Below are 12,443 nucleotides of genomic sequence, written 5' to 3'. Positions count from 1 at the left end.
TTTTTGGAGGAGCTGCTAGTTTCGCAGAACTTGAGACAGTAATTATACAGTGCTGGGTCTTGAGTGCTTTTATTTTTTTTTAAGTCGAGATTTAGATTGCAGTAGCTAAGAGGCTTTTTGTTTGAGGCTATAGATACAAGTATCCTCGTATTACCCGTTCAAAAATGGGTGGGTAAGAAACACTGTGGCAAACTGTATAGCTATGTAAATATGCCACTTTTCTCTGGAAATCCACACATGTTTGCTGAAGCTCTTGAAGGAATCTGAGCCTGATACAGACTTCAGTTTCAGGACCATGCTCCTTTACAGACAGTATCCTTAATTGCCTCTGTTGGAAGCAACAGGCACTGTCAAGGCTCCTTGAAAACTGGCCAAATGATGACTCTTAGGCTAATTTTTCAGAAATAGATACTTTGCCTGCAGTTATTTATTGTGACAAAACTTAATTGACATGGTTATTTCAACCAGGACTTTATAAAGAAAAATGATATGAGGAGTCTTGGGACATGAAGACTCCTCACTGTCTGAAATGTTGGGATTACTCAAGCTGTGTAGGGTAACAGTGCTGAGTTTTCAGGAATTTCTTCCATAAAAATAGTGCCCAGATAAGATTTCATGAAAAGCTAATTAAAACCTGTAGTTGGTTATCTCATATTGAAGTGCTCAGCTGTGTGATTAGTTTAGCTTTTGCTTACAGCCCTCAGGGAGGCTGGTGCAAGTTGTCACTAAATATAAATATTTTATATATATATATATATATATACACACACACATATATATACACACACAGACTTATTTGAATAATGCACTTCTTAGCTCCTCATGTGCATTTCCCTTCAGAAGTTTGAATTCTGGTGACTTCAAGACCTTATTCTTTGGATGTTACCTTGTCTTGCTGCCTTTAAGTGGGGTAATTCCTCACAGTGAAACTCTGTGGGTGTTTTTATGTGTGTGACTAATAGTTGAAAAACTCTGACTGCAACTGAAGCAGGCAAAGTCATTATTACAATATTGTTTTTCTGTATAGATGGACAAGATACCTAGCAATTAGTAGTATTTATCTCTGCATTTGCCAAGCTCATCTCTACTGATGGCACCTATGAGTTAAATTTCCTTTTTTTTAAAGGACCATGCAAGCAACATTGATTAGGAAGGTGCAATATAAACATGCACTGTGCTATACTGGTTTATATCCTTGAATTAGTCATTCTCGCTTGACTTTCATGTTTGGGTCTTTTTAAGTATTTTGGTGATTAGTCATTGTATTTTAGCTTCCTGTAGTGTGTTTTACAGCTGACCTTAGTGGCTTCCTTTAATTTTGGGTTGTTAGCTTTGCCTCCATAGCAAGTGTATCAACTGGTTTAGTGTTGCTAAACTAATATAGGCCTTGTTAATGCCAGGTTTGTAATATATTTCCAGTTAGGGATATTTTGTATCTGTACACTTAAACATACCTTGTAAAAAAGCATTTAAACAGATGGTGTCTAAACATGTAATTAAATGATTACTGAGGTCTGTAGGATTAGCTGTGCTTAAAATAAAACATTTGCCTATATCTCTCTCTTTTAAAATTGGGACAAAAATGTCTAGGATATTGGAAAACTGAACACTTAATGTTTTAGTGTTCATTTTCACAAGGAACTTCCTTACGTTCTTGAAAAGAAGTTCGTTGTGTTATTTACTTTCTGACATCTGTATTTTTGAAAATCAGTTTGCTTTTACCATGGTTCTTTAGATTTACGGATTAGTCCCACAGTGAGAAATGTAATTTTTGTCTTTTTGATGTTGCTTTTATGCTATAATTGTGCAGTGTTGTATCAGCACAATACAGAATGCAGAGCAGCTAAGGGCCACTTGTCCTCTTGATGGATTTATTGCTCTCTATAGTCAACTGCCTTAGTAAAATAAAACACTTAAGTGATGTGAATATATTTACTCTGATTCCACTGTCTCCATGGAGAAAATGTTCTGTCCTATAACAAATACAAAGACCCTTAGAGCAGCTGTTGTAAATGGAATGAGTGAAGTATCTTTGATGGCATCCTTTACATTAAAATGCACCATGGTAGGGTGACTTTATTTAGCTTCTTCTATCCCTATATTTTGGTATTCTCGTGTCACTTACTAAAACAGAATGGATGAGTAAGGGTTAGCCAGTTGCTTTCTGGAATAATTTGTGATGTTCAGTGTTGTTCCTCCTTAAAAAAAAAGGAGTATAACATGAAACAAACTACATGGAAAAATTGATTTTGCTAAGCTCTCTGTTCCTTTGTTCCTTTCTGAAACAGCTTTCCTTAAGCCCTTTAACAGAGTTCATTGAGAACGTGCGTAAAGCATTCTAACTTAGCCAGCATGAGATTTGGACATTTCTATCACACAATATCACTACATGTGAAGTTGCTTGGTTAATGCAGTTAATGGTAATAACCGTATAACTAAGAAATGAATAAATGCTCATTTGAATATTTTTTTCATAAAAAACCTTTTAAAATTTATTGAAATGTAATTTTTTTCCAGGTTTTACTATGGAAATATGTATAGTTTTCAGTTGAAACACACCAGTGTTTTTTATATTTCTATATTTCTGTGTATACATGAATGCAAATGGGCTGACTTGTTCTTATTGTTTTTGAAAAATATTTGGATACAAGAAGCAAGATTCTATTTTCAGCTAGCATTTAGTCAACTGCATAACCTACTTCCATTATTTTAAAAATACAGGTTTCTTGTGCATTTAGTGATTAGACCAATATTTTAAAGATAGGTTAATAACCTTTTTTGTTTGGATTTCTGTAATTTGCAAAAGTATCCCTCTCTATGAAGACTTTCAAAAAACATATGTCATCTTGATAAGTTTCCAACTTGATGATAGCATACTCGATGACCTCAGTTCAGTTTTTAGTAGGCAGACGTTCTCAGCAGCAGCAAAAATAAAAACCCAACTGCAGAAAAAAACCCAGAACCCAGTCATCCTTAATTGTGTTTTCTTTTGGTAGACAGAGGTACGTAGACACTTTAGTAATTCTCACACTTTGGGTAAAATAGGGAAGTGCTTATTCTGAGATCTCATAGACTCTTACTAACCATGAAAAAAATATTGAGGAAATTGTGGTGTAATCACATTTAAAAAACACCCAAAGCAACCAACAAACCCAAAGTATGTGTTTGAATGTAACTTGCTCCCATTTGAATTCTCACTGAAATAGTAATTTGTATTTTGAACAACTTAAAAAAAAATGTTTTGTGTGCAATTATATGTAATTTTTACGTGCATAGAAATGCTCAGACTGTTGCTCCGTGGGAAAATTTAGAGATCAAAATGTCTGTGCTTGGTGTAGCTATATTCCTGAAAAATCAGAGTTTTTTCTTCCCAAGAGAACAACAAAGATCTGCCATTAACAGCCACTGGTTGTGGTGAGCAGCTGGGCAAATAGAGCTGCTTTGAAACAATGTAGGTATGAACCTAATGTCAATTATTCATAAATTCAATTGCTCCAATATATAAATTTTTTGCCAAATTAGTTTGGGATTAACAATGTGTAAATGTTAAAAGCCTTGGCCTCTTATAATTTCCTTTATCACTGTCCTAAGAAATTCAACACTGGTTCTCAAAAACCACAGTAATTTGGTATATGCTTAGATTTACAGCCTGGCTTTATTTCTCTAAACTAAGTCAGGCATGGGCTCTCTTTGCTTGACTTAACATTTTCAAATATTCAGTCAGCTCTTTACCCTGCATAATTCATACTTACACCCACTGAGTGCAGAGATAAAAACCAGAGGAATATGGTGTGGTCTTGTCTGGAGTGAAGTCTCATGCTTCCCACAGTGTTTGTGTGTGTGGTGCTCTATCTGGCCCAGGTCACTGGAAGTTCAAGGTGATGTTGGTGCTTAGTGCTGCTTAGACAAACTTCAAACCTCCCAGAAAGACACACAAGAAGTTGGCGGTTTGAGTGGAATACTGCTGGTGAGAATGGGATGGAGATTAATTTCATAGATCTATGCTGAAATGGAATTTGTAAACATTCATGAGCTAGAGTTAACTGTGTTAAGTAAGCAAACTGCAGCTGAAATTCAGTGAAATCAATTGTGCTTCATTTGCATCTGCTATTAAGAAACCTTCAGAGACTCTATTAATGTTATTATGAAGTTAATGCCTGCTCACTTCAAGTGGGAAGAAATGTGAAGACTTCTAGTGGGAAAAAGTCTTTGAGCAGCTTCTTTACATAATATGAAGGCATATTAGGACCTTTTCCCAGTGTAGTGGAAAGGAAATGAACTTTTGGGTTTTGTGTTAAAACAGATGGTCAATTCTAAGTAATACTGTTGTTTTGTTTACTTCCTCTTGGAAAGCTCTGTTGAGTTAGAGAGACATGTGATACACAAAATGTGGGTTTGGAAAGGATGACTGTTCTGTTTGTAATAAATGTTAACTGGAAGCCTACACAGAAATAAGGCTATTTTGAGCAAATGCATTATAATGTTAAGGTTAGCTAGGGACTGGAGGGCTGTGATTACAGTATCCTGCTGCTACTGATCTTGCTCTCTCACTCTTATTTTTCGGGCCAGTTATGCAAGACCCCATTTCTGTAGTAAATTCAGGGTAGGCCAGTGACAGCAGGATGCTATTATAAAGAAGGAGATTCTGCTAACCCTGTGCCTGTTCATTCACTCAAAAATGTTAAAGAGCTTTTGAAGTCAATGAAAGCTGCAGATAAAGTTGTGTAATCTTTAGATTTCCATCAGTACATAATCAGAATACTCCAAGTAGTGTTGTTTATTCTAAATTTTGAGTGTCTCTGCCTTGTTTAAGCAAAATTGCAGCTGAATTTACATGTGATTTCTCTTTGATTCTGCAAGTTAAGAATTTAACCCTAGAATCATGAGTAGAGAATAACAACTTTTTGTGCTTCTTGTTTCTGCCATTAACAGATTAACACCCTGGAGTTAATGAAGAAACATCTTCTCCAGGTCCCATGCAGCAAATCTGACAGCAAAACCTAAGAATGGCAAAAAAATGACTCAGAAATCTGATTCTTAGTATTTACAATACCATGATTGGTATGCCCTTTTCCCCCCCAAAACCTTTCTATCAAGTTAATTTTCAACTATTGCCATGATTTTCTCTGCCACAGTGTGCAGCTTCTTTCTTTGTGTTCCGTGTCTTCATTCCCAGTATCCCAGGAAAACAGGATGACCTTGAAACAATTTGTTGTTACTCATAAGTGACTTGGCAAAACACATTTTGAGCATAAGGCATTCTTTTCTTTTAACAGCTTAAAATAACTACTTGAGCCACCAAGCTTGGGAAAGTATTGATACTGGGAAAAAAACCCATCATGTAACAACCCATGATTATTTTCTGTTAAAAAATTCAAAAACTTCAGTTCTTGAACAATGGGCGCTTGATGTCATTTATTGTTTGGTAGTGGTTTTTTTATTTTAATTATGCTTTTAGAGATTTTATTACTGAAATTCTGAAAAATTGGTAAAAACAGAATGTGTCCATTTAGACCAGGTTTTTTTTGCATTAACACTATTGACTCATTACTGGGATGGCCACATGATGATTTTTAGGTCTGTCTTGCTGATGGATCTAAAATAGAAAATCAGAGTATTTACACAGCCTTTATTCCCAGCTGGTATTTAATGAAGACATATTTGAAAACAACATACTCAAAATATAAATATTATCTTCTGTCAAAGAATGGAATTTAAATGCTTGTAGTGTTTCTAATAGTAAACTAAATTTTAATTTAACAATGTTTATGATTGTGAGACTAAAATCCATGGAAGTGAGTAAATACAGGTCATAATATATGAATATTGGAACATGCATTTTTCAATCCCTAATAGATATTAGATGTAACTAAATGTTGTCTCCCAACTGTAATTCTTAGTTTTTTACCTCTTTCAGCACTGTTCTTCAAATTGTTAATCACATCATCACTTTATTTTTTCTAGCTATGTGGTGACAGCCTTTTAATTCATGATTTGCTGTTTATTTTTGGGATAAATTGCAATATCCCAATTCCTTTCCTGTAATGCTGAAACAGTTGTAGCGATGCACTAAGAACTCCCGGGTAGGAGAGGACTGACATTTGTAAATTCATAAATCAGTTTCCATGGAGATCTGAAGAGCTGCAGGTAAATCTGACTTCTGAAAATTGAATGTTTTGGTGAAAACTGTTCTCTGAGGAATAGTAGGCCCAGGCATGAATATGATATACTGGGGATGATCATGACAGTGTTGTCAAGAAAGTCATATCTCACAAATGTGCCTGTATTCTCAGCAGACAGACAGACCTGAGCAACAGTGACTGGGTTAGTGCAGTCAAAAAACCTCACAGACTTGGCATGGAATAAGAGGAAGGGTTTTATGGATATGTAACTGGTTGAAAGATGGAAAATAGAGCATGTATTGTTCAATATATTTGCAATTGTTCTGAAAGAAGAGAAGGGAGATTTGAATACTGGAGTGACAAATTCCAGTATTTCGTGGGAACTGAACACTGATGGAGAACGCTGGTCATGAAGGGTAGCAGAAGCATCCAGGGAGTAGACAATATCATGGTGGATATAATATCATTTTGGCAAAAGTGATGTGCTTTTGTAGAGAGGCTGCTTTAACTGAATACACAAACGAATGAGTTCTGAGCTAGCTCTTACATTAGGGGGAATGTTTCTGATTTTGCAGTAGACATCTGGATGCAGTGGCTTATGTGCAAGGTACATAACCAGGTCTAAGAAGGCTTCCAGCAGTTTGCCCTGTCTCTGCCTCTCCCCCATATTTTCATCCCAGTCCTGCTGCTTGGGTCATGAGGGCTCTGGCACTCTTTGGACCCCATCTCATAGCAGAGTTATTCACTCAAATGGCAGAAGACTCTTCCTTGCAAAACTGAGTACTTTTCTGCTATTTCGTTGATACTGTAAGTTCACCAAAGGACCTGGCAAGCTGAGGAGGAAAGGGAGAGGACTTTCCTGCTGGGAGTGGTTGAGGTATGAAGGAAGAAGGGGAAAAATGGGAACATGAGTGGGCTGAGACCTTCCTTTTCAGTGCAGCAAAGCTGCCAGTGGCTGTGGAGCTGCCGGAGTGGTCCCTGTGGTGCAGCAAGGGGTGGAGAAGAGAAAGGGTGGTGGGATCTCTCTGCTGTGTGTGCTGGTGGTGAGCCCTCTGCTTCCTCCAGCCACAAACCAGGCAACTGAAAAAGATTTTGCAGAAATAGCAAAAAGCACAGAGCAAATGGCAACACTGACTCCAGGTACAGATTAAAGTCCTCCACCAACAGTGTCTAAATGGACCAGGATCTCAGCCTTGAGAAGACATTGTAAGAAGCAAACCATAGATAGCTGTAGAATCAAAGGTGATATTTAGGAGTGGTTCTTTGTTTTTTACAGTGCAAGATCAAGTGAAACTCTCATAAGAGTAACTGTCTGCAAAAGGTTTCCAAACTTTCCTTGGCCTTAATTTTCATGCTTAATCAGAATGTCTGTGATGTTGATCAAATGCTGTAGATGCTTCACAAAGTTTTGGAGGATATGTTTTTTCTTGAGGTGTCATGGTTTGCAAGCACATAATACTGAATTCTCTGCTTATTTTAACTTAAAAAAGGTGATGCTTGTAAATCAGGGAAACTGGTAATTAAGTAGGATTTCAGTTTGTGAGAAAAAGTTTCTTTAATCTAAACTTTGTGAAAACCTCAGAGTGTGTTGAAGTGATGATGGGCTCGGTGTCTTAATATTAGTAAAACTGAAGATCAATATGTGGCTATGGATAATGACTTTACAGTATTGTAAACATATCACAATTAAGAGAGACTTTGTACTGAAAATATTTAATAATGGATATTTTCTATATCTTGTAATAATTACAGATTCACTGGTTAGATATAGTTGTAGATAATATAAAGCTGTGCTTTCTAATTCTTCACAGTGTAAATCCCCACAAAAATGTGGAATGAATCTAGAATTAGGCCATTATGGCTAATAAATGCTAAACATTCTGATAGCTTTTGGTTAATTTTACCAATATCACTATGTCCTAGAGGTATACTACTCATCCTACAAGAAAGGAAGAAGTTGCAGGAAGCATTAGTTATGGGAATTCATTAACACTACACTCTTACTCCTTGATATCAGCAGGTCTTAAAAGAAATGCTGTTCCAACTTCACAGATATTTCCTAACAGAGGTGGTGAGACTCATACACTAGAGGACTGACCCATATTAGAGCTTAATTATAGTAATGGATAATCCTGCAACTATAAATTATTCACAGTTGTTTTGTATGTGAAGTAGCGTCATGAATAAAATAAGGAAAAGTTTCTGGAAAAGACCCTGGGCAATGCCTAAGTTTGTGAAAAGGTAGTTTTCCTCCTTGTCTTTCAATGTGGATTAAATCTCAGTGTTAGGTTTGTAGATCTTGGCCCTTTGGATATGTTTTGCTTAATGGAAATCAGTAGCAGCTCTCCAACTCTTGGGGCTCTACACCCTTGTAGAGTTCCTTGACTAATACCTTATGCAAGAGAAACATTCCTACCTCAACACGGTCCTGGTACAAAAGTTGCCATCTCAGCTGTCTGATAAGATTCCCACACTGTCACTAGGATGAGAATTCATTAGTGTTACCCTCTTATCCATTGATACCAACAGGTCCTAAGAGACTGCTGTAACTCCATAGTTATTTCCCAAGGAAGGACGGTAAGGTTCAGAGTTAGGTACTTTATTTTCTAGGTGATTTAGAAGTTGAAGTTTCTCCTAGGTTTGTAGCGTGAATAGTCTTACTGACAAAGAGAGAGAAGGGAATATTTAAATTAGATTACAACAGGGCCCCAAATGCATTTAATGGGGTGGTTACCTCATGCTAAAGGTTTTTCAGGAAGTGCCTTGGATCCAAAGAGAAGAAAATAATGCTGTCTTTTTTTGGGGAGCTTTCACCAGTCTGACTTTTCAGTTGACTTCCTAGCAGTAGCCCAGAAAGGAAGGAGTTAAGAAGATGCTTTGAAGCCGAAGTCTTCTGCTTCATCCCCACACCCTGTTGGTGTACTTCCACACCCTGTTGGTGTGCAGGGAACTACCTCCCGTTCACCTTTAGCGTGCTCAGCAGGATAGTCACTACGTTTCCAGATTAGCATCACTGCTGAAGCCTGTTTGAGTTTATACAGCAAGAAGGAGTTCTGCCTGCTCTTCAGTGACGTACAGCATTGCAGGACCATCGGCTTTTCATTTTTTCAACCTGTTGGAAGAACTGAAATTGTTCTTCAGTGGGCTCCATTCCTTGCAGGCTCCTAGATTTCCTGTAGGATTGAAGACTGTTTCATACAAGCTTGGTGGGAGCTTGATGATAGTGAGTTTTTATTTTCTTGGGATGCTGTTTCCTTGAAGGTAACCATACTTTGGATGAAATGGCAGACACACCTAAGAGGAAAATTACAAAGAAGTCGTCGTCTTTTTCATATGATCGCCGGAGAGATTCAGTGAAAGTTAGGAGACAGTCCAAGTCTCTTAGCTTTAAGTCTGCTACATTGGGTGCTCAGAAGAGGCAAGCACAGAAAAAGCAGGTTTGTATTTGGATATTCCTCAAAAAAAATATTCTTGCCTTGTAAATTTCTATGGAGTTTGTAAATCTTGCTGTGTTAGTGGGAAGCGGAAAGCAATCTCTGCTGATTTGCAATCTGTGTGTGTAGGTACGTGTATACATACAAGCTTGTGTGCAAGTAAAGCTGGATTATTTTTTCTGTAATATTTCCTAAGATCTAGATAGATTTGTGGTGTTAATTTTATGCTGAGAAAGGTCTGCATCTTTTCTGCTTTTAAGATGTGATTTATGATTTCTATTTTGCCTCAAGGAATTGCTCCTTTAGTGCGATATGTGTCCTGTGAGCTTTCGGTAGTGTTGTCTGTTATGCTGAAAAACATGATGGGTGCTGAAAGTTTTGAAATTATTATTCAGATTACAGCTGTTCCACTGCTCTCTGTTGTTATTATTTTTTTTTTAATGTTGAAGTGTACCAGACTGAGAGCTTTAGGGAGTGAAATATTTTACTTATTCCAGAACAGGTAATGCAAGTCAACAGAGGCACCTGTTCTGGTGGGACCAGTTCTTGAGTTAGAGGGAAGTTTAATACCTTGGCAGTGCTGCTCTGCCATAGTAAAAAACTTTCATACACAAGTCTGTCTTTATATTTTGTTGCTGGGATCTAATTAAATGAAATTTCTCCAAAGAGAAAATGTAGTGTATGCTGTAGTAAATGGAATAAAAAGTGAGTCAGTTAATGAAATATCTTTGTATACTGATCCCAAGTTTAATCTAATACAGGAGTACAGGATCACTGACTGTGACCCATCTCTCACTCTGCACCTGTGTGTACAGCATACCTTCTTGAAGGGTTTAAAGGAACTTTACAGGGAATTTTTAATTGGCTGTGTACAACATAAAGCATTTTAACACTTTGCAAATAGTGTTTCTGCAAATGCTTTGAAATAGACTAGATTTTCCATAGTACTAAAGTGAATTTCTCGCAAGCAAGTAGTTTTCAGACCCTGACCGTCGCAACTGCGCCTAAATTTTGAGGGCATATATCCATTCACATTTAAGAGAATGTAAGTTATTGTGTCCAGTGTAAACTTTGGTATGAGATTAAAAACACAATGTATTTTATGTGTGTGAGATCCTATTTGGTTTTATTACTATTTCTCTTGTTCTTAGAATATTAAAATTTCTATTTACATAGCAAGAAGATCACAAGTAAAATATTAGAATATTCCAGCTTATTGTGATTCTTCAGTGTTAATTATAGGCATAGCTGAAGCAGTGTTGCTTGAATTTAAGTTCCAGGAGTTTAAATGAGGACATAGTTGAAGAAATCAGGAAAACCTTCAAAAGGTCTGCAAGCTCTGACAATCCCACTGCACCCCCACCCATTATTTGATGTATTTTTCAGAAATAAAAATAATAAATCTCAATTTTATGAAGATGTAAAATATCAAATGACAACTGTGAACATTCATGTTCATTGGATCTCTTGGGGAACTAAGCTACTCAAATTAATTTCAGAATTTCATTTGTAGGTGCGAATCAGTGAGTACCCCTGTCTTTTGATTTTACCAGACCATAAGGTGCTTGAGCCCTCTCATCTTTTGGATATCTGCCATGGTTACTGTGTGACCTCTAGTGGTTAATGAACAATATGCTCAATTACTGAATTCATGCTGTTGCTTGCACAAGTCCCGAATGTGTATTCTTGTTGGCTTAATTATTTAATCTTCTAAATTCTATTTTTATTGAAAAGAAAAAAGCATCATCTGCTTTGCCTAAGTCTTTTATGCTGTCACTTCCAGAAAAACTGTTTTGCTAAAAATTCTTATTCATGGGCTGTGTATCTGAACTGCAGTACTCATGGATGCAGAATTATGGGAGTAGTTTTAAGAGACTTTTACTACGTTGGCTTGGTTACAGTATGTTAGTGGGTGATACATCTGAAATGAAGCACTCTAGACAAAGGTCCATTTTGATCAACTTTTGTGTATTGGAAAGATTTGAAGAAGGGCTTTTCTGACCCAAGAATGTATTTTCTTCCCTTCTAAATGCTCCAGTTTACTGTAAGAAAAGTTAATTTTTCCTACAAGCTTGGTCTTATTTCAATCTTCAGATCATTATAATTGAGACAAAAACATTCGTACCTCGTCCCTGCCCTCCCCCTCTTCCCACAAGGGCAGCTAATTCTACGTGGATTGGAAATGCTGTTGAACACAAAACACAACTGCATTTGTTACTGTTGAACTTTAAAAATTACGGGTTTGAAGTTACCAAAATCTGATTAGTTTTCAAGCAGCCAGACCTAACTCTGCTCAATACAGTGTAACTGGTGGTTATGGAGACTTGTTCCAGGCCTGAGTTACTGAGTGAGCACTAGTTCAGTTACAGCATGAGGAGAAATGTTACTTAAAAATGCTTTTCTTTCTTGATTAAGTTCCTTTCTCATTTTTTAAAAACAATTTTCTAATAGATGTTTGACATCTGAGAATATTTAAAACTGTGCTTTGGTCTTTGCTGTTTTAGGAGACAATAGTAGACTTTGCTGCTCACAATATATGTGGTTTTACTTGGGTGGTTCCCTGGAGGAACAAGACTCTGCTTCTGCTTATACAGGCAGGCAAACCAAAATTATTTTTTAAATGTTTTGGTAGATTGATATCAATCAAAGTCTCTCAAAATCACAATGTGTTGCAAAATCCTTTTCTGCTTCCTTGGCCTTAGTATTGCTGACCTCCCCCTTTTGCAGTTTAATTTCTTTTTTTTCCTTTTTGTGGTAAAATTTTCATTTTGACCTCCCCCCCCAATGAAAATTATTAAATCACTGGTAAAACAGCAATAAGAATCTGAGAACATTTTTAAAAAACATTTTTTTACATTTTCTGAATTACAGTGATATAAGAAAATGT

At 36.7% G+C, this 12,443-nt stretch overlaps 1 protein-coding gene across 11 annotated transcripts in view; it reads left to right on the top strand.

Annotated features, from left to right (window-relative positions):
* Positions 1 to 12,443, top strand: part of PARD3 (par-3 family cell polarity regulator) — a 420,254-nt gene that overhangs the window by 19,329 nt on the left and 388,482 nt on the right. The window lies entirely within an intron of this gene.

The sequence above is a fragment of the Corvus kubaryi genome, unplaced genomic scaffold (assembly GCF_017639235.1).
Source record: "Corvus kubaryi isolate FWS band 111438036 unplaced genomic scaffold, C.kubaryi_AGA036_p1.0 37398, whole genome shotgun sequence".
NCBI classification, from domain to species: Eukaryota; Metazoa; Chordata; class Aves; order Passeriformes; family Corvidae; genus Corvus; species Corvus kubaryi.
Note: the sequence above shows the minus strand (reverse complement) of the source record. Positions and strands in the feature narration are given on the sequence as shown.